The sequence below is a fragment of the Saccopteryx leptura genome, chromosome 3, assembly GCF_036850995.1.
Source record: "Saccopteryx leptura isolate mSacLep1 chromosome 3, mSacLep1_pri_phased_curated, whole genome shotgun sequence".
NCBI lineage: Eukaryota > Metazoa > Chordata > Mammalia > Chiroptera > Emballonuridae > Saccopteryx > Saccopteryx leptura.
In genome coordinates this window covers 95,187,994-95,210,573 of record NC_089505.1, presented here as the reverse complement: position 1 = coordinate 95,210,573, position 22,580 = coordinate 95,187,994, and the positions used below count along the sequence as shown (strand labels likewise).

General features: G+C 52.5%; 1 protein-coding gene across 9 annotated transcripts in view; it reads right to left on the bottom strand.

Moving 5' to 3' along the window:
• ARHGEF10L (Rho guanine nucleotide exchange factor 10 like) overlaps positions 1-14,014 on the bottom strand; it is a 170,888-nt gene extending 156,874 nt beyond the window's left edge. For 6 of the 9 annotated variants that reach the window (XM_066375211.1, XM_066375218.1, XM_066375220.1 and 3 more), the window contains exon 1: positions 891-1,117. The gene's annotated coding sequence lies outside the window, so the exon portion shown is untranslated. Of the gene's footprint in view, positions 1-890; positions 1,118-1,752; positions 1,793-13,879 lie in introns of those variants that run through there. The other 3 variants (XM_066375213.1, XM_066375215.1, XM_066375222.1) reach the window with 3 other exon arrangements.
• Positions 14,015-22,580: the final 8,566 nt, after the last annotated feature.

Below are 22,580 nucleotides of genomic sequence, written 5' to 3'. Positions count from 1 at the left end.
GCCTTCATCCTCAGCAGGGCCCACCCCAGACACACCTCCCTGCCTCAGGGAGTGTCCAAGCCTGACCCGGTTCTGCAGCCATGACCTTCCCACTGACCTCCTCCCACCAGCCCCCTCCTCCATAAAGCCGCCCCTGTTCCATCTCTGAGCAATGTCCAGGCTGGGAGAGGTAGCCCAACACAGCGCGCCAGGAGCATTCCCTGACTTCATGTAATCCCAGGGACAGGGAGGTCAGGGCAGGGAGAGGTGAAGCACAGTGACAGCAGAACCTGAAAGTCCCGTCAACTGTTGGGAAAGTGAGGCACAGAGTCACACACATACACACACATCAGTCAGAATTCATGCAGAGGGACGGGACACCCAAGGGACACAGACTGCTGTGGGGGAGGGGGTACTCACACTCAAGCAGTACACATACACACTCCCACCCAAATGACACAAGTAGAGACCCACATTCACTGAGCGGACCCAGGCTCAGGGAACTGACACCCAGAAACAGGTCCGCAACCCACAAGCTCCCGGGACACTCCAGCAGAGATGCCAGCTCCTGGAAACACTCACACCCAGGAACGCAGGGAAGGTCGGGGCTTGCACGCTCACACCCAGAGGCACAGAGATACACACTCCCAGACACACCCAGGAAAACCCAGGGAAGACGCCAGACTCACACTGGGACAATCAGGGACACACAAACATCCCGCACAATCAGAGACACTCAGAGGGGTCGGGATGACCCGGGCAACGGGGCCCCTGGACTCAGCAACCCCGGCACAGAGACGGCCCCGGCCCTGGAGCCACTGGGACCACACACCCCCGCGCGGAGTCCCGGGCCGCCGGCGCCCCGACCCCCGCGCGACCCCCGCCCGGCCCCGTCCGCGGGCCGCACTCACCCGCTCCGGCCGCCCCACCGCGCCTTTGTTGTCCGCGCCGCTCACAAAGGCGCCGGCGGCCGGCTCCGAGCCTCAGCCGCCCGGCCGCCGCGGGCACCCATGGCCGGGCCGGCCCAGCCCCGCGCCCCGCGCCTGGCCGCCGCCACCACCGAGCCAATGGCGCGCCGCGCGCCGCCCGCGAGGTCGCAGCCCCGCCGGGAGTGCGCCCGCCTCGGAGCGGCCTGGTCCGGCCGCCGGGCTCCGTGCGCGGCACCGCCCCCGCTCGCCCGGCCCGCCGCTGCTGAAGTCACCGCTTAACCCCTGGTGGCCGGCCGCCGCTGCCGCCGCGCCCCTGCCTGCGCGGGCGCCCCCGGAGGACGGAACAGGGTGAGGGACACCCCCAGCCACCGGTGGCAGGAGGGCTTCGCCCTCTCTCCGGCTCTGCCCTGATCAGCTTGATCCAACCTCCCACAACACAGTTGGGGAAACTGAGGCCTGCAGTGGGTGGGGCCTTGCCCCCCCCCACACACACACAGGGACCCCCTCACTTCTTGCCTCCCAGCGTCCCCTCCCACTTCTCCCTTTCTCTCATCAGAAGCTCCCACACACCATCCTGTTCCCCAGAGTCACACAAGCTGACTGCCTGCTTCTTCCTCACTTTCAAGAGTGTGCCCAGGTGTTTCTCAAAAGGGTGAGAGAGCCTCCTGGGTTGACCCAGCGGAAAATCCAGGCATGTGACAGCCCCCCACAGTCTCAGCAGATAGGAAGCCCTCCAGTCCCTCTGGCCTTACACTCTGGCCCCTGACAACAACCTCAGCAACCACGACCCTAGCTGCTGCAGGCATTAACGGTTTGCTGTGCTGAGTGACAACATCTCACTGACCTGGCAATAGCCCTGCGTTGTAGTCCCATCCTCCTGATGAGGAAACTGAGTCTCAGAGCCATAACTTGCCAGAGCTCATTCAGCAAAGAAGCCGTGTAAGGGAGATCCTAGCACCTCCTTCCTTCCAGCCTCTAAAGCTGCCAAACACTAGTTAATCCCTCCCAGAATTCCAAAGAGGGCCTCCGGATATGATGCAATTAATTATAGTTATCAGGTCATTAATTAAGATTACCCCTGTAGTTATTAAACACTGCCCTGCTACCTCTTCAATTTGCAATGAAATTCACACTCAGGCTTATCAGCAATTACTCCTGGGTTGATAATAATAAGTTCTGTAGACTCCGAAGGGCACAGGTATATGTGGGCTGGCATCTTTGTCAGCCTGTGTTCATTGATTCAGTGCAGCCAGCAAAAACACTTTTTCTAAGCTACTCCCTCTTTGTCAGGCACCACCCGGCCTCAGGGGCTAGGAATGAAACAAAGAATCAGACAGACCCCAGCCCTGCCCCCTCAGTTTCAGAGGCCAGGAGAAGACACAAATAAACAGGCCACTATAGTATACTGAGACACTCGGGCCACACTCTGAAATCATCTTATTCATAGGTTTGTTTGTTTGTTTATTGTATAGTTCCACACAAGAACATAAGCTCCATAGAGCTTGTCATAAGACTTGTGCAAAGGAATTATCCAAAGCTCCAGGCCTATGGCAACAGTAGGCTCATGGTAATCAGCCAGTATATATTTGTTGAGCATTTACTATGTTCCAGACATCATTCTTGGTACATAGCAGACATCAGTGTACAGACCAGGCATGCTCCTTGCCCTACTGGAGCTTCTCTTCCAGGGGTGAATAAACGGTGGCCATGACAACAGAGAGGAACGTTTCTGGAATGCTAGCAAAGCAGCAAGAACATCTTCAGAGGCTCATCAAGTGACCCGAGGCTCACAGCATTAAGCCTGGGATCAGAATTCAGATGTTCTGAACCTGCTCCGACCTGCTCTTTCTAGCTATCTTGTTTTCCTCCTGGGCCTGAGCCCCCCTGAGCCCTCCAGGCTGAATACCTGCCCCTCTCTGTTGCACTTGGCTTACCCTCCCTCGCAGAAGCATCGGAAGGCCCAGGATACCCACCAAGCCTCCCCACATGGACTTCGTTCCCTGACCACCTCTCCTCTGAGCTCTTCAGGACTCTGAGCATCGGTTAACTGCTTTTGTTGTTTTGTTAAGTTGGCTCTGGGCACATACAGATTTGAACTATCTCTAGTTTGAGAGCAGCTATGATCCAGGCTTGAGGGCAAGGGCCATACCTCAGCCCCCCATCATGTCCCCGAGCCCAGCACAGATTGGGATCATTAGAGGGTTATAAAAGATTTCAGTGGACACCCTCAAACCCTCATCAGCAGAACCCTCTGGATCTGAGGCTGCATTCCACCAGCTCATAGAACAAATGGAGCCTGCAGAAGCATTTTGTTTCGCCTGTAATGGTTTTGTTGTCGTTGCTAATTAGTTACCAACATTTAACAATTGGGAGATTTCCCATAAAAAGCCAGATTGCTGGCTCCTCTTCATAAATCTGAAGCTCTGATCACGCCAGGCCTCCGTTCCCCCATGGCCGCACTCTGCAGGCCCCGCGGAGCCATGGCTAGGCCCTCCACTCGCCTCCGTCCCTCCCAGACCTATGTCACCCCTCTGACTTGGAGGCCTCTCTTCTGTGAATGAGTGTTTTCATTTCATTTCCCCCTCCACATTGTACTTTTATGAGAAAGAAACACATGCCTGAGAATAAAGGAACCTGCGGCCCTCACCTTCCAGCTAGCCAGGCCCCAGGCCAGGCCACATTCTCCTACATTCTTGATCTCTTCGCCACCTCCCTCCCCTGACACACACACACACCTCCTCTCTGGACTCCCCAACTTCACATCCTATACTCCACAGCACAAATGAATATGCAAGGTGCTTCGCTGGGCCTTTGCTCATGCTGTTCCCTCTGTCTCCACAACCCCCCCCCCCCGGACCCTATAGCTAACTGCCTTTTGATGCTTTCAAAGTAAATAATAACTTCTCAAGGATCTCTTCTCTAGTGCCCCCAGATGCCACCCCGGGGCTCCCATGGGTCCTGTGCTCCCCACATCAGTGTGTCCATTCGTGTTGTATGCTGTATCTGCCCCATGTCTTCCCCCAGGCTGTGAGTCCTCAACAGCTGGGATCCTGCTGGGGCATTCATGCTGGAATCCCAACACCTGGGACACAGCCTGGTAGGGCACAGGCAGGCGACAAATATTTGCTAAATAGATGAATGGATGGGTTTCAATAGCCACAAAGGAACAAAAGGAATTTCTGGGAACGTTTCCATGTTCCAGAACATTCAATTAACCAGAATTTCCCACTCACTGTGAGGACAGGATTTACTGTGTAAGCATAGTCGTTAATGATATATCCGAATGGGACTGGGACTCTGCTCTGCCTGTGTCCCCCCTCCCCCCCCCCTCCCCCGCCACTGACCTGGAAAAGAGGGAGGGAGTGCAGGGGGTGGTACTTCCCATTGGCCAGAGGGGCTAAGTGACTTGCCCAAGATGGCCTAGCAAACTGGTGGGAAAGTCAAGGTGGAAACCCAGGGCTTCTGCCTCTGCCTCCCAGCCCGACCCCCTTCTACCAGCCCATGCCTATAGTAGGTCAAAAAGGAAGTGGGTGGACGGGATAGCAGGTTTCCCAAGCCCAAATGCCACCCTCATACAGGCAGTAGTAGGAAGGGAGAGCATGCAAGAAAGTGTCAGTCCTCAATATGTACTATATCATCAAACCAATCATAAATGGGTTTTTATCAAAGAGAGGCTGGACCACATTTTGATTATAAATGAGGATGATGGAGTCTGTCCTACCAAGATGAAACCCTCTTCCCATACACTCCTACCCCTGTTCAGTAGGATGGGCATTTTGAAGGGGGCTGGGATGCACTGAGCAACCCCCTAAGCCTCTCAGATTCCTTACAACCCAAGAACTGCATTTAAGGAAGCAAGCTGAGCTCATGGCACAGCCATAGGTGGAGGTGGTCGCAGGGGCTCAGGTGGGGAGAGAAACTTGGTTTCTGTGAGCTACTATTTTCTGGGCCTTGGTGTCAAGAAGAGGCCAGACTGAGCAGTTCATTTTCTTGGGGATGGAGTCTCAAAGTTCTCCCAAGACAACCATGGGGTAGGTGGACAGTTCATGTCCAGTGGGCTGGACATGGACACAGTACAGGGCTCTGGGCCTGATTCCACCATGAGTTCTCTGTAGCACTCTGAGAACAGCCCTTCAACCTCTTTCACTTTGTCCCACTGCCTGTAAGGTGGGAACAATAATTATTTCGTCCTCTTCTATTTCACTAGATTTTGAAGGATCAATCGAGTATATAGTTTAACAGAGATTTTTCAACTTCTTGCTGACAAAATTAAGTGAATATGGTATTTGATACTATATTATTATCAATATAAACAGCCATAACTATTATATGTGAGAGGCAGCCCTGTAGAGTTGTGGTCAAGAGTTCAAACTCTTGGGATTCTCAATGTTAGAGAAGGGAATGATACATATGGAAAGGGAGGAGGACAGAATAAACCTTGTGGTGTTGGAAGTACGGGTATTGGAAGTATTGGTGTGAGCTCATAGCTCTGGCCACCAAGAGGACCTGGGAGCAGGAACTACCCAACAGCAATGGAACACACTTAGCCGCTAGATCAATGGTTTCTAAATACCATTCTCTACTAAAAGGAACCAGAGCTCCATGGAGAAATGACTGACTCCAGGGGAAAAACAAGTTGAGCCTGAAACATACTGTGCCAGAAATTAATAAATTGCTCGAGACGTGATGAGAACATACCAAAAAGACAGAGAAAGCAGCTCCAAGAGGCTCCGAATAGCCAAACAGGGCAACTTGAGCATCAAAATAAATAATAATTTTAAGGATTCGCCAACACCTCAGAGGAATAAAAGCTGTCCTTGCAACTTTTCTGTAAGTCTGAAGTTATTTCTAAAGCCAGGTGCCTGTGCTAATCTAAAACAAGTTGCTTACTTCTCTGAGCCTCAGTTTTAGCATCGGTATAGTATGGGTGAAAGGAATAATACCTACTTCATCGTGGTTGTTTGGAGAATTAAATGGGATAATATCTGATAATATTTGGCACAGGACTGGGCTCATAGTCCAAAATTTTGAAGAGTTACGCCAGGGGTCCCCAAACTTTTTACACAGGGGGCCAGTTCACTGTCCCTCAGACCATTGGAGGGCCGGACTATAAAAAAAACTATGAACAAATCCCTATGCACACTGCACATATCTTATTTTAAAGTAAAAAAACAAAACGGGAACAAATACAATATTTAAAATAAAGAACAAGTAAATTTAAATTAATAAATTGACCAGTATTTCAATGGGAACTATGCTCCCCTCACTGATCACCAATGAAAGAGGTGCCCCTTCTGGAAGTGCGGTGGGGGCTGGATAAATGGCCTCAGGGGGCCGCATGCGGCCCGCGGGCGGCAGTTTGGGGACCCCTGAGTTATGCAGTTTTTCTTTTCCTTCATGCAGTTACCATCCCCAGGCAAAGTGCCAGGGTTTATAGTATATTGGCACACTCCAGTGCCCAGAGGGACCAGGGAGGGGATGAAAATAGGAAAAGCAGGATGAGTGTGGGTGACAAGTGACACTAGGTTTCAAGACTGGGGACACCACAGGGAGAGGGGGCGCCCCCCAAAGCGTGGAAAGCACACAGCCCTGGAGAAGGGGGCAGTCACCACTCAGTCCTAATGGATGCATCACTATGGCCAGTGTCTCCAGAGATTTCTCTCTTTCCCAAGAGAAACCAGAAATCCAGATTTCTCTATGAAATCTCCTGAGTTTTAGTATTGACAACTATTTCAAATTTTAATCAGCTAGTCATTTGCGAGCCAAACAGGCTGCAAGTGTCAGAACCAGAAAGAGTTCTGAAAGCTTATCCTGAATGTGGCTTGACAGAAAAAGCACCAAACCACAGTCCACAGTTCTTCCGCTGCTCTGATAGGGCCTCTGATGCGGCAGGCGTGAACATGCCAGGATGTGTACAACCCCATGTGCCCTAGCAGCCCACTCCTCCCCAGCACAGCTGATTGGACAACAGGGTGAACATCTGACTGAAACAGAGCCAATCAGCTTGCTTCTCCCAAGAACTTGGGGTGGGAGAGCTTAAGAGGCTGAGTTAGTCAAATAACCGTGGACACTGAGCCTGAAAGTGCAGAGCTGGGGCCAGCGTTCACGCTGCAACAAACCACAGCCAAGTTCAAGCTGAGGTTCTGGGAAATCTGAAACAGCAGGGGAAAGAAAAAATAAAAAGCAGGAATGCAGAGTAAAGAGGAGGAAAAGACAGTGAGGCAGAGAGCATGCAGCCCTGGAAGACAGTCACAGTAATAGTAATAGCAAACTTCCAAAGCACCCTCTCCATACTAGGCTCTGTCTCATTGCTATGCATGTGCTTTGTTTGTTTGTTTGTTTAGATTTTACTTATTCATTTTTTGAGGGAGAAGAGAGAAAGAGAAAGAAGGGAGGAGGAGTAGGAAGCATCAACTCCCATATTTGCCTTGACCAGGCAAGCCCAGGGTTTTGAACCGGCCACCTCAGCATTCCAGGTCAACACTTTATCTACTGCGCCACCACAGGTCAGGGCCGCTATGCAGGTATTAACTCATTTACTCTTCATAGCAACCCTATAAAGTAGGTACTTTTATCACGTTTTACAGATGAGGTAACTGAGGCACAAAGACATTTTGTCCTAGCCTTGAATGTCCATCAGCGTGTCCTCATGTGTCTTTTACCTGTACTCATTTGAGTGGATTTTTATTCCTGTGACGAGAGGAAGAGTTAAATAATCTTCACGTAGTACCCACTGCCCATGGCTACTGTCTCTGTGCAGGATGAGGGGAGATTCTGGGACCAGTGAAGGCATCCCCAAACATCCTGCTCTCGCCTTCCTGTATCTCCCCAAATGGAAAATGGAAAGGGGGCAAAGGGGTGGGGTCTCACAGCCTGGGCATCAAAGGCAGCTGCACCCACACACCCCACAGGCCCCAGGTGCCAACCCCACCCGCACGAGCAAGCAGGCCTCATCCTTGCGTGTCTGCAGCCTCCACTGGGGAAAGCAGGCAGAGGGCTAGCAGCTGTCTGTGAGCCAAGGGAGGTTGGGTTTTTCTGCTTGGGGCCCAGCCAAGGAACCAGAAAGGACAAGGAGACAAGGGCTTCGCTTCCTAGCATCAGGTTACTGCCCGGGGTGCCAGGAGAGGCTCCCAGGCGTGAGGGTTGCTGGTCAGCTGATAGCAAACAAGGCCCAAGGCCTCTTCTAGAAGCTGCCATTAAGATGAAGAGAATGTGGCACAGGCCGCTGAGGAGGGGGTGCAGGGAGGGAGCTTGGGGGACGGGCTGAGCCTCCAGCCTTGCCAAGCAGACCAGGCTGGGGACTGGGGTCAAACAGAAGGTGTCCAGGAGGGAAGGACCTGGGCCTGGGGAAGGGAGGGGCTCCAGCTGCCTGGTCTGGGACTGCCGTGACAGTCCAGGGGGACCTCCACCCCCTCGCCCTCTCACCCCGGCTGTAGCACAAGGGCATGGCCCGGGCTGCAGCCTGGCACCAGCCCCAGAACCTTCAGCATTTCCCAGTTTCACCGCCCAGGGCTGGAAGGTTCCATCAGCTCCCTGGTCTTCCAGATGAAAGACGCTTTCTAAGAGTCATAAAACCATCTCTACTTGGAACAATGGGCCCTTATCCCGCTGTGTCCTTCACATAAACTCCCATTAGCAATGCACCAGAAGCTGCAGGCAGGAGTTTTATAGACTGGATTTCTGGACTGGCCCCAGCGTTCATTAACGCCGACTCCCTCGCCCTCTATGGAGCCTGCAAAATCACTCCTGATTACAGAGGCCCACAGTGTGCTAGGCCCACCGGCAGTCCTGCAAGGAGGGGGCCTTTCTCCCGGGTTATGAAGAAAGAAGCGGGCCCAGAGAGGTTAGGTGGCTTGCCCAGGATCACACCGCAGGAATTGGGATTAAAAACAAACTCGGGGCTCCTCCCCCCCATACCATGTGGCCTCTGGTTATGGTCACTCAAGTCCTGCCCCCGTGGAATCCAAGAGGTTAAGCTGAATGGTTTCGTTGTGTTTTCTCCTGGAACTAAGCATCTTCTGAGAACTCAATGCCTTCACGTGGATGGTCCTGTGGACCTACCAGTGTGTCAGCGGAGATAGAGTGGGGCGGGCCACTTCAAGCAGGAGAGCACAGCAGGCATGAACACAAAGGACCACGCCCCTTCCTGCGGCTGAAATCGGGGTCCTTCACCGTGTCTCACATTCACGCTCTCAGTGCTTGCTCACCCCGATCCTCCTCTGAAGGCCGCCGTTGATGCGGACAGCCCCCCTTTACTGAGCATCTACAGCACGCCAGGCCCCGCGCTCTTCACGCGTGAGCGTCTCACGCGGACCCTCACCTTCTCAGACCTCACGCGTGCTGATCATCGACTTGAGCCAGCCACCCGACTCTGGGGTCAGGTCAGTGTGAAGCGGGCTGTCCTCCTCCCCATTCATCCCTGCAGAGCCCTGGGCTTCCAGCAAGGTGCTGGGACAGAGAAACCCAGCAGTCCCGGGAGAGTGGCCACCGCAGCAGGGAGCCAGTCTTGTAGTTTTAAGAAAGAGAAAGAGGAAAAATTATAAAGCCCAGTATCATTCTGACCACCTGGAGACATCTGCTTATCTGCATGGACATGGCATTGAGGTCCAGGACAGCAGGGTGAGGCGTCCTGTCATCCTGGAACCTCGTCTCCTTGCCAGAAGCGAGGGGTTGGGATGGCACCGGGGCCAAAGGAAAGGATGTGCCCTTCCTTTTTCTGGGCACTTACTATGTGCCAGGTCAGGTGCTCCGTCCGGGACAATGCATAACGCTCATCACATCTCCGTGAGTTCGGTACTACTATCTTTCTTTTCAGTTACACAAACCAAGACCAAGTTCACATCATCAGAGAGAGACAGGGCTGGGGTTTGAACCCAAGTCTTACTCCCAAGTCCCTACTTTTCCCACTAAGAACAAGGTGAAAAGGGCCTCAGGAGGGCTCTCCTGAGTTGTTGGACAAACATGGGCATCTGGGTTTCTTCCCAGTTGGCCAGACAGAGGAGGAGCGGTTTGTATGGAGAGCAGTCCAGTCCTTGCCAGTTCCCATGCAGCAGAAGCCGACACAGCCTCCCCCACATTCCTGCGCTCCTCGGCTTTGTGGGAAGGAGGGAGGGATGGCAGGGAGCCCAAAGGGCACCTCAGAGTCATCCGTTTGAGCGATTCAGAGACTTTCAGAGACAGGCGGGCCCTTAGGAATGAACTAAGTCAACCCCTCCTTTCACAGAGAGAGCAACTGAGGCCTCGAGAGGGCAAAGGGTTTGCTCAAGGTCACGCAGGGTGAGGAATGGAGTGGGAGCAGAGGCAGCCTCCTGGCTCCCAGCCCGGGGTCCCCTCCCTCACCCCAGCCTGTCTCATACAAGCCATGACATTGGAGCCCCTTCTATCAGATAGAATGAACAGTTATCAGATTTAATTATGACATTGCTCAGCAGGAGAAGCAGGGGGTGGAGTAAGATGGGGAGGGAGGAGGTGTGCAGAGCTGCTACCCAGCCCTGCTGCCTCGCTCCCTCTGCTGTGAGGTCGGCTGCACCAGGAGAAGGAGTCAGGGTTACCTGCGGAGCAGGCCCCTCCCCCCCATGGCCAGGAGAGTTCCCTATTTCCTGGCCCCTTTGGAACAAGGACTGCCTCTGTCCCTGAGACAAAGAAGGATGAGGGAGGGGGTCTCTCTCATTTTCCCAAAGGGCAAAGTGGGACACGGCCTGATTGGGGGAGTGAGGCCACTCTGCGGCCACACTCCACCTTCTTGGACCTACCTAAGCTCCTGGAAACTTGCTCCAGTGAGATTGACTACCTTGAATCCAAGGAATGGGTGTCCCTAAAGCCAGTCACTGGTCTGAGCCTGGGGACCCTGGGAGACCCCCATCCCAGGGAGCTGTCTTGTCTCGGTGAGGAGTACTCACTTCTGGGGACACACAGACCGGGTTCAAATCCCTGCTTCAGCACCCACTAGTTCTGTGACCTCACCTCTCTGAGTCTCAGCTTCCTGCTACAAAGCCGGCTTGTACTCGTACCTCCCAAGGTGGTTGTGGGGATTAAATATGTCAAGGCTGTCCCAGGCACAGAGGGGACAAGACACTGCTTGGGGAATTAACCCTCTTCATACTAATTCAGAAAGGGTGACTCGGGCCCTAAGAGGTTGAATGGCTCGCCCAAGGCAGAACACAACCGGCCCCACAGTTCTCCAGTCCCGCGGCAGCTCAGCCCAGCACAGAAGCACCAAATGGGAATAGCTTAAAATCTGGAGTCAACCAAGCTGTGGGCCCTGGTCTTTGGCTGCGAATGAACTAACTCAGCATGTGGCCTAGGATGGTGACTTCAGGTGAAGTTAACTTTGAACTTTCTGCCTGATGGTTTGGGCGTCCTTGACCAGCTGTGTGACCCTGGACAAGAGATTTCACCTCTCCGAGCCTTAGCTTACTCATCTGTGAAATGAGGATTGTCAGGAGGACTGAAGAGGCTATGGCATGCTGGACACCTGACACAGAGCTTAGCGTATGGTGAGTGCCAGTGAATGGAAATGTACTAATGGTAGCAGAGCCAATAGGCTATATTGCCGTTGTATTGTTATTCGGAGAGGGAGGGAACGGAACGGAACCAGGTCCCAGGAGGAGATACCAGGGACTTTTCTTGTGTGTCAGACCAGTCACTCCCGTGAAGACCCCAAAGTCTCACTAACTGAGGAGACTCAGGCAGGAGGACTGCTGACGTACTCCCAGAGGACCTCAGCCTTTGGGGAACAGAAGATAGGTGGTGGCCCCGGGGGACCCTGCTGATCCTGGGGCTCCCAGCTGGGAGGGCATCCTCACCTCAGACACCTCTGTCCCAGATGTGCCAGGATCCTCTAGAGGAAAAGTCATCAAAAACAGGGGCCAGCCTGGTGTGGAGCACACTCTGTTAGGAACCGGGAGGGAGAGCCTGGCTCTCTGCCACCTCTTAGCTGTGTGACCTCAAGTGGGTCACCTCCCCTCTCTGAGCCTCCATCCCTTAATGATGAGGATCATCGCTGTGGGGATCGCAGCTCCTGCCCTGCCCAGACGCTCAGGCTGGTATGAGACCCAGCAGGACAACAGACATGCTCTACAAACTGTCCAGCACATTAAGCCAAGTCCCTGCCCTTGTCAATCAACAAGGGACCCTTCCTAGCCTGGCACGGCGAGGTGCAGCACCACAGAGGCAATTCCGGAAGCTGACAATGGGGAGGAGAGAGCCCAGGACCAGGCCCCTCTTGCTCCCCCTGCCACGCCCACCCACACCTGCCTCCTTTGCCTGGTTGGAGTTCATGGAAACCCCTGACTCTGGTGTTTGGGATCGAAGTTCTGGGCCACTTGCTTTTAACCCTCACTCTGTCACTTACCACAGACCACCCTGGAAGTCATTAACCATGTGTCCCCGACCTGCAGCCGGAGGGCTGCGTGAGGCAGAGAATGATCTGCCATGGAGCTGAAAAGCAGGTGAGAGGAGAAAAGCTTCCAAGGTGACATTTGTGCCCTCAGGACCCTGGGAGGCTAGCCAGAGGGACATGCAATCATCTAAACATCCCCCTTACAACCTCGGCCTTGCTGTGCCCAGCCGGACCCCCACCCTGGTAAGCCTCATCATCTCATAGCCTCAGTTAAGGGAGGAAGGGGGTGAAGGATATGGCCAGACTCCAGGACCAGGCTGGTCTGACGTCAGATCTCAGCTCCCCCTGTTCAAGCTGTGAAATCCTGAGTCAGTTACTTAACCTCTCTGTGCCTCTTTCCTTGGCTATAAACAAGAATGATAATAATAACTCATGGGGATGCTGGGAGGATTCAGTGAGTTAATACATGGAAATGTGCTCCGTCAGCAAAATGCCTGGCACAAAGTAAAGTGAGCGTCAGCAAGCATGATATTCACCAGACATCGGCCACGCAAATGAAAAAGACTGTCCCCAAAAGCAGTGAGCTCACCATCACCAGAGACACCCAAGCTATGGCTAAGCAGCCACCTGTCGGGAATTCACGGAGCCGAGACTGCCTGGGTGATCTTTAAAATGCTTCTAGTTGTGAGCCCATAAAGTCACGCCAGTGGCATTGTGCACGTTGAATTCCTCCTTCCTCACACGGCCGGGAGAGGGCTACCAGGGTGGCCGGGGAGCAGGAACAGTGGAGCAGGCCCAGAGAAGGTAGGAATCTGGGTGGGGAGGCAGCAGCCGGCACCGGCTTCCAGTGCCTGCTCGGTCACCCGTTTACTCTGTGATAGCGAGTTACTCCCCAGACTCGGAGCCTCACTTTTCCCAGCTGTAAAATGATGCCATTGAACTCGGTGCTCTTCGAGGTCATATCAAGGTCAATCATCAAACTCTGTGACTCTAAGAAGAAAGTAGGGCCTGACCAGGCAGTGGCGCAGTGGACAGAGTATCAGCCTGGGATGCTGAGGACCCAGGTTTGAAACGCCGAGGTTGTTGGCTTGAGCACAGGCTCACCAGTTTAAGCACAGGATTGCCAGCTTGAGTGTGCGATCATGGTTGCAGGCTTGAAGCTCAAGGTCACTGACTGGAGCCCAAGGTCGCTGGCTTGAGCAAAGGGTCACTGGCTCAGCTGGAGCCCCCAGTCAAGGCACATATGAGAAAGCAATCAATGAACAACTAACTGTGAGTTGATGCTTCTCATCTCTCTCCCTTCCTGTCTGTCTGTTCCTGTCTGTCTGTCTGTCTCTCTAAATAAGAAAAAGAAAAGGCAAGCCCCTTATGAGGCTCCCTCTGCATCCTCACCCCCACTTTGCCTTAACCTCCCCCACAAGGTGGCCGCGAGGGTCAGGGTCACACCCACTGAGGTTCCCAGCAGAGTTCCCCTCACCAAGCCCCAGCCCCACCTGGGAGGGGGCAGGGTGTCCCTGGGCCTGAACCCAAGGACGTCAACAACAGAGAGACCAACCCACAAACCCAGTGAGCTCCAAGGGATCCTCCTCCTTGGCAAAGTACAGAGATATGTAAAAATCAAAAATCTGACCTGGATTCTGTGTGGTCCAATTCCAGCCCTTGGGGACAGAAGTGCCAGTGACAGGGGCAGGTCCCACTATCAGGGAAGGGTCCCAGCTGGCGCAGTATTGGCGGAGCTGGAAGGGTCAGATACACCTGTTTCCTACGCCCAGGTGTGAGTCACTCACCTGCTAGACCTGCCGGGCAACCAAGGATAGGAGGAAACCCTGGCAGTCCCTTAGGCTGGGTTGGACTTAGCAATGACGAAAAAAGGAGCGTGAATAAAGGTGGAGACCTCTGAAGGGGGCACAACTGGCAGCTGCCTGCTGGCCCAGCACCTGAGCACGGGGAGGGCCGGAAGTTCACCCGCGGACTGGCACCGTGAGGTGGAAACCCGGTGACACCAGAGCAGTTCAGGTTTGAATCCCTGCCCTTTCTGGCTGCACAACCTCATCTCTCATGTTTCCCTCTTGTTCCCCTGGAGTCATCCCGATATGACGAGGTTCTCGTGAGAATTACATGAGACTGTGTAGGAAAATGGCTCTGGGATCCCAGTTCCTAGGGGGTAGACAATAATCGTGGCCCCGACTATAAGACACCTGCCCAAGAAAGCAGAATGGCACGTGCAGGACAGGCCTGTTGGCATTCTTATTGTCAGTGTTAGTGGCCCCCAGATGTTAGCCAAACATCTGTTGCACTGATTAAGAGCATGAGTGTCTAGAAATCAGGGTAAAGTCACTCAACCCCAAACACTTACTTTGCCCTTACTGTGTGTTCCCCAAAGAACCCAGGATGGGGGTCCCAAAGGTGGATCAGCCCCTGCCCTCACAACCCCCTCCCCCCCGAGAGGTGTAAACCCAGGTTTACACATGGGTGCTGGCATTTCACACAAAGCCTGGTGACGGCCCTGCTCCACTTTCTGCTACAGGAAACCAGCAATCAAGCTAAGGTCTTAGATCAGGGGTTGGCAAACTATGGCCCTCGGGCCAAAGCCAGCCCATCGCCTGTTTTCGTAAATAAAGTTTTATTGAAACACAGCCACATCCATTTGCTTCTTGTCCATGGCTGCTTTGGAGAGAGAAGGGCAAAGTTGAGTAGCGGCAGAAACTGCAGAGTCTGCAAAGACAAAATTATTTGGTGCCTGGACTTACAGAGAAAGTTTGCTGATCCCTGACGATGATAATATGATGATGATGGTGGTGGTGGTGGTGGTGGTGGTGGTGGTGATGATAATCTGGGTCTTTATCTTCCATGTTTTATCTACTAAAATCTCTCCATCCATACCTCCATATAAGCCTCACAACAAACTGTTCCTCTTTTTCGCAGAGAGGGAAACTGAGGCTTCTGGGAGAGAAGTGACTTGCCCAGGGTCACACTGAGAGGTGGTAGCAGACGGATATTTTGAATTAAGGGCAGATGAAAACGAAAGCCTCTGGCTCCACGTGTTACCAAGTGAGCGCACAGGCCAAGGGCACGCAGCATTTAGCCAGCCCAGGTAGGAACGAACAGTTCCTCGCCGTGGGAGAGACTCCCCAGTCCCCTTCTGGGAGGCTGCCTCGGTTTGAGTCCTGGCCCCACCACCAGCTACCTGTAAGGCGGGAACACAGAGTGTACGAGGATGAATTGCGATCACGTATGCAAAGCACCTAGGTCGGAGGCTCAGGCAGAAACCTTCCGTCATTGCTACAGCTTCCCCGTCATCCTTAGTAGAGCGTGAGCGTGAAGGGTGAGCAAGGAGGAAGGGAGGGGAGAAGCGGCCCCTCCACCTGCAGAAGTAACAGTGAGGTGAGCTGTCCCTTTAAGAGGACCTGGCCCGAGTTAGGAGGGATGCTTCCTGGTTCCAGTTTGGGGGGGGAGGGGGGGCTTTGAAAGGAGAGATGCTTCCACTACTGCCTCCCATCTTCCTGCCAGCACCTTCCTGTAACCCTGGCCATGGGAGAGACTGCTATTGTTGGGAGGCTGCACCCTGGTTCCCAGAGCCCCGCCCCAAAGGGCCACTGCCTTGCTCACCTCCCCCACCCAGAAGGGCCAGCCTGGGCCTTCCACTCCCAGAAGAAGTGGCCCCAAAGGTCATGGCAAGAGCACGGGAGGGGCCAGAGTCAGCCTTGGTCTCTTCTTTGGGAAACCTGGGCCAGACCCCCTTTTTCCCCCGAACAGTATAAAGGCCTGGGGGGGGCCCTGCCTGCTCTCTGGGGGGCTTCTCTCTCTCCTTCTCTCCCCACCCCACCCTCAAGGCCTGATGGCAGTGCAGAGGCTGAGTATTTGTTGAGAAGGAGCCATGAGTCCAGAACGAAATCAATGAATCCGCCTCCACTTCCTCTTCCCGAACTATTGGTCACTCCGAAGGGTTAGGGGAGCTTGTGTCTCCCGAACAATGACCGGCGGTCTGAGCAACCCTCTGCCTGGGTTGGGGGGCAGGCTGCCGGCACAGGTCCACCGAGCATTGGGGAAGCACCTGTTTGCCAACAGAGGCTACGCTCACCCACAGCCACTCATTAGTCACTGAGCCAGCGCCCCAGAGAGCCCCACTCACCCAGCCTTCCCCGGCCTAGTTGACCCAGGGCCTTCACATGACAACTGCGGCCTTCCTGCTTCCTGCTGAGGTTAAACTTGGTATATATATTTCAGTGCACACTATATGCCAGACCCTCTGCCCCCTCCCCACTATGCAAAGGGCTGGGTCCTTTCTACCCTGTATCCCTACCAGCCTCTCCCTTCCCTCCACACCCAGCATCAGAAGATGCTTCATTAAACTTTGTGAAAGGGCCCTGGCTGGATAGCTCGGTTGGTTAGAACATCATCTTGATATGCCAAGGTTGTGGGTTGGATCCCCGGTCAGGGCACATAGAAGAATCAACTAATGAGTGCATAAGTAAGTAGAGCAGCAAATCAATGGGTTTTATTTTTCCTCTCATTCTCTTTTCCTTCCTTTCTCTAAAATCAACATATTTTTAAAATGTTTATGAAGAGGGAGAGACACAATAGTGTCTTACACGGATAAGTACTTGTGCAGCTAGAATAAAATCAGCAAAAGAACATATGTGGCCTGACCAGGCGGTGGCGCAGTGGATAGAGCGTCGGACTGGGATGCAGAGGACCCAGGTTCGAGACCCCAAGGTTGCCAGCTTCAGCGTGAGCTCATCTGGTTTGAGCAAAAAGCCTACCAGCTTGAACCAAAGGTCGCTAGGTCCAACAAGGGGTTACTCAGTCTGCTGAAGGCCCGTGGTCAAGGCACATGTGAGAGAGCAATCAATGAACAACTAAGGTGTTGCAACGCGCAATGGAAAACTAATGATTGATGCTTCTCATCTCTCTCCGTTCCTGTCTGTCTGTCCCTGTCTATCTCTCTCTCTGACTCACTCTCTGTCTCTGTAAAAAAGATATATAAATAAATAAATAACAAAATAAATTAAAAAAAAAAAAAAAAGAACATATGTGGGTCACATCCTGTTTAGCAAACTCCACGTCGGTTGGAGAGAAGCTGCAGACAGACCAGATTCCCGGAAGGAAAAGATGTGATTTTGTGTTTATCAACCAAGATTATACGACCTTCCAGGAACTTGATGACATACTTTATGTAAATGATCTTATTTTCATCTCCCGAATAAATGGGCAGATCTTATTATGCCCCTTTGAAAGATGAGGAAACCAAGGCTCAGAGAAGTGAGGTAACTTGCAAAAAAAATTAAACAGCTACAAAGTGGAAGAGCTGGAATTTGAAGTGGGTCTTGTCGACGTGAGAAACGCCCAAACCTGCAGAGAATTTTTATGAGTTTGTTTGAGCCAAACTGACGACAACCGCCAGGAAGCAAAGTCTCGAGGGACTGAGGAAGCGCTCCGGAGAACGGCAGTTTGACAGTTTATCTCATACATTGCGATCCAAAGCGGAGGAATAAGGAGGGTTAGATGAAATACACTGGCGGTAGATTAGGGAGGCCAGAGAAAGCAAAGTGAGGAAAACTCTGGGATTGGATAAAGAGTGAAACGAAGAGAGAAACACTTCACTTGCAATGGTAAGTACAAAATAGTTCACAATGAACATCTATAGCACATAGAGATTGTACTCGGGGAACAAGACCACCACGAGGGTATCGTGGTCTCATGCTCTGCTGGGACTCTGTCCCGAGGGGTCTGGAAAACAGATTACTCTGACATTTGAAAGGTATGTAGTCATAGATGCAAAAAGACCATAGATGGACTCAGTTAAGGTAAACATTGACCTTTGTCAGGGAAGATACCAGGCTAGGATATGACTAGCTGCCCTGACTCACTTTTAGTGAGGAAGTTTATATTTCAGACCACCCTATGGGGTGACTTTAGGTCTCTGAGTTCGTAAGGCCACCATGCAGGCCTCCCCTGAGCTTGTTGGGTTTGTATGTGGCCTCTTTTCCATCCACAGTCCTTTCCATCTCCAGGGCCCAGGCTCTTAACCACAGGGAGAACAGTATTGGGGCGGCCGACAGTCAACGGTACTGGAAGCCAGGAGGCCAAACTCGGAGTGTGGGGGCCTCTAAATTGGCTGCCAGCGCCCTAAGCCACCTACCTGCCTACAGCCCTGACAGCATGAACAGTCAAGGGCACGAGACACGCTGGCCAAAATGGACGCAGAGTCGGGGCTCTCTGCCCACCCCACCATCCTCACCCAGTGTTGGCGGCCAAGGTATAGGCCACAGGCCCTTTTCCAGGTGGGCCTGCCAGTGCGTCTTGGGGACAGAGCCCGTGGGCTCCCATTTGTTATAAGACAAGCTCCTGGACTAGACCTTGACAGTAGCAACCACCAGCCTCAGCCTCAGAGCACGCCCATCCGCTGTTCCTGCTCAGAGGGGAAGCCGGAACCCCAGGTGCAGGGACATTCCCCACCAGTCACTCTGCTTCCATGGCTTTCTCCCAGCCCTCCAGCCAGGCGGCTTTAAGAGCGCCCCTGCCAGGGTTTTAACAACAAATTCAAAGCAAATAGTGTAGCCCGAGCCCAGCCAGCACTGCACGGACAAGGTCTGTAATTGCAGCGGTACGGATCCATCCAACCAGAGTCTGAACCTGGCTCCATCACCAAGCCAGGTGACCTCGGTCAAATTCTAGGTGAGCATCTGTAATAAAATGGGGGTAAGGCATTCAACTCTGAGGGCTATTGTAAGGAAGGAAACGAGCTTGCTTATATAAAGCATTCATTTACATATGTAGCCTTCGCAGGCCATATTGATATCTAATTTTATTACAATATCCCAGAAAGACCTTGGGATTCCATGGGCTAGGCTGAAACTTAACCTTTGTATCATTTAAGCATTAATAAGTAAATTCGATTGTTTCTTCCAAAGCATTTATGCAATTTGTAATCGTGTAACAGGTCGTGTGTTTGCTTGGATTTTATCTGTGTCCTCAACTGTATAACAAAGTCTTCGCAGGCAGGAGCCCACCCGCCTGCTGCACCCAAGTCCTCAGTGCCTGACCCAGTGCCCGGCTCACAGTAGGGGTTTAATTAATATTTAGTGAGCAGATAAGTAAGTTTAAGAAATTGAAGAAAGCAAAGGGGTATACCACAGAAGCCCTTTTTACATTAATGATGGCCAAGCTTAATGGGAAATAATTCTTATCTGTCACTTAAATAGATTCACTAAGAACTCTAGCAGGCCAAGTCCATTCATGAAAAATCCCCATGGAGTTCAGGATTTCAGCGGCCCTGGCTATATATACTGACTGTCCTGGTTGAGTTAACCTCCAAATGAAAGGCCAAAGAGAATGGTGACTAAGCGTTCACTTGAGATCCAAAGTAATAACTATTTGAGGAAACACTGACTGAGACAGACACCCAAATGGTGTTCTGACTAGGAGGTGATGGCAAGAGCATATATGACTTGCCATGTATGGGAAGGGGAATAATGGGAGGAAGGAATCTCTATGGGTGCAGATAAGCTTCTTCGAAGACTTCCAAACAGGCCTCAGGATCACAGAGCAAACCTTGGAGGAAGAAATGTATTCAAAAGATAAGTGATTTCTGTTGCCAAGAACGTTTATGGGTTGGGGCTCCAGGACACTCCACCCCTCAACTGGTGCGCCGCGAGATTTTTTTTTTTTTTTAATTCATTTTAGAGAGGAGAGGGAGACAGAGGAGAGACAGAAGGGGGGGAGGAGCTGGAAGCATGAACTCCCATATGTGCCTTGACCAGGCAAGCCCAGGGTTTCGAACCGGCGACCTCAGCGTTTCCAGGTCAACATTTTATCCACTGCGCCACCACATGTCTGGCTCCGCGAGAATTTTTAAAACATGTAACACCTGACTACTTAGTCAGGGGCACTGACCTCTTTTCTCTTAGGTTGTCAAATAGAAAAAAAATGACAACAGCCAACACAACAATAGCTGTCTGGTGTGAATGAATCAAAATTATATCTATTTTTTTCTTTCTTGTCAGATTGGCAAAAAATACATTTTTTTGGTGACCCACAGAATTTTAGTCATTGGTTTATATGTGTGCCATGAGATGAAAAAGGTTGAAAACCACTGCTCTAGACAAATGCCAGCCAGCCCATGACAAGAAGTCACTGCTACTTGGGTTGTGCTGGCCATGACTGGGGTGTGAAGAGAGAGGTCAAGGGAGGGCGGGAAGGAGAGGAGGAGAGCGAGCAGGTCATTTTGTAAAGACAAGGATATTTTCAGAGACCTCCTTCAGTTCCCTTCTCTAGGCACCGGACAGCAGCCCCAGGAGGGCCTGCCCCCGGGACTCTGTACCTGGGAGCTGTGATGAACTGCACTCAACCACCCATGGTCTCCCCAAGCCCCCAGGAGACCCAAGGGGACCAGTGACTCGTGAACCCACCTCCATGGGTTCAGGAAGCGCCCGTGTCAAAGTAGGAAGGCAAGAAGCTGTCCTTGACCAAGTGTTTTCATAAGTCTCTCTACCTCCCAACACAACAACCCCCCCCCCAAGGCAGGTGTTACTGGCACCCCCATTTCCTAGACGGGGAGACTGAGGCCCAGGGTGGGGGAAGAGCCTTGCCCAGTCAAGAACACGTAGTCTGCCCTCCAAGAGCTTGCCGTCCACCTTGGGAGGTGCAGCTTTCACTAGATAACAAATTCAGGCCCTCACTGAAATTCTGGGAACTGGAGGATCCTGTACCCCAACCCACTCTTGCATCTGGGATTTCTGTACTCCAGACCAAGGACATGATATTCCCAAACTCACAATCTGCCCCGCTGCAAAGCCAGTGCTAGACCACGTGCCCACAATGCTCCCCCACGTGGTGCTGTGGGGTTGGGCCGCTCTGCTCCTTCACCTGCAGGAAAAGCCATCAACAGCCTGTTGTAGAGTTTGTGGGGAGGGCCTGACACAGTGTGGACACAGCTGGAGTCCCCTGGAGGGCTCCTTGCAGAGCATTCGATGATTATGTGGGGAGAAGCCACCAGTGCTGTCCTTCCTTGCCCCCTCCTAACCTGTGGACTCAACGAGGTATTGGGCGCCCTCTGCTGGCCACCAGGAGGAGGACACAGACACCCAAGATTCAGAGTTTCACCAAAAGGAGTGGTGAGGTCCTGGAGGTCCATGCTAATCCAAACTTCTGTACCATCCTATTAGGGTTCCACACTCTGTCCCAGCTTTTTATGGTCCTGAAGAAAGTCAGGTATTGATGCTACCCCCTGGAGCAGTGTTTAAACACGTCCACAGATTCTTTGATTCCCCTCTCATGGAAGGATAAGGTCTGTGCTTGAATCTGGGCAAGCTCATGCCTGGTTGTAGTGGATGCAGCGTGGCAGAAGTGATGCTGATAGGTCAGAAAAGGCCACGTGATCTGGTCTTATTAGCTGGGATATTCACCTTTGGAGCTGCTCTGTAAGACACCAGGATCCTGAGGCTGCCATGACGTGAGGAAGCCCAAGCTACACAAAGAAGTCCTGTGTAGGGGCTCTGGTCCCAGACACACCTCATACCAACTGCCAGACACGTGAGAGAGGATGCTTCCAGATGGTCCCGGTGCCCAGCTGTCTAGTTACCCCCAGACTTTCCGTCATCCAGCTGCAGCCCAGGACATTGAGAGCAGAAACTGGCTGTCCCCACTGCACCTTGTCCAAATCTCTGTCCCATGCCATGAAGCTTTGGGGTGGTTTCTTATACAGGAATAGATGACAAGGACACCGCCACTCCCACTGTGACCTCCCTGAGCCCCTAAGTGTAGAAAGGACACTGTTCTTGAAATCCAGTGACCAGTCCTGTGACCTTGACATTTGTAGAGTTGGAGGAACAGGGCCTGTTTTGCCATCTCTCAGGTTTAGTGCTAGCGGTGTGTGATCAGATCAGATGAACTCAAGGATGCACAAACCTTGCAGCGGTTCTCAACCTGTGTTTTCCGATGGCTTTAGGCGACCCCTGTGTTTTGGTCGTTCGACCCCTGCCGGGGTCACGACCCACAGGTTGAGAACCGCTGCTTTAGAGCATAGTGGTTAAAAGTGAATACCAGGGGCCAGGCTGCCTAAGCTCCAATCCCAGCTTCTCATCAGCTGTGTGACCTTGGGCAGGACACTTAACCTCTCTGCGTATCCATTCCCACCTGTATAAAATGAAGAAGATAACAGAGGGCTCTAGAGCAGTTTCAGTAAGAAAAGGCCTATAAAGGACTTAGTTCATGTGGGTAAACAACGAGAATGCAAGAAAGGATGGGGACTGTTGTGAACGGCTTTGCAAAGGGGCCGAGCCTGCGTCCAGTCTGACGGAGGTAAGAGAACCTTGAGTCTCTTGACTCCC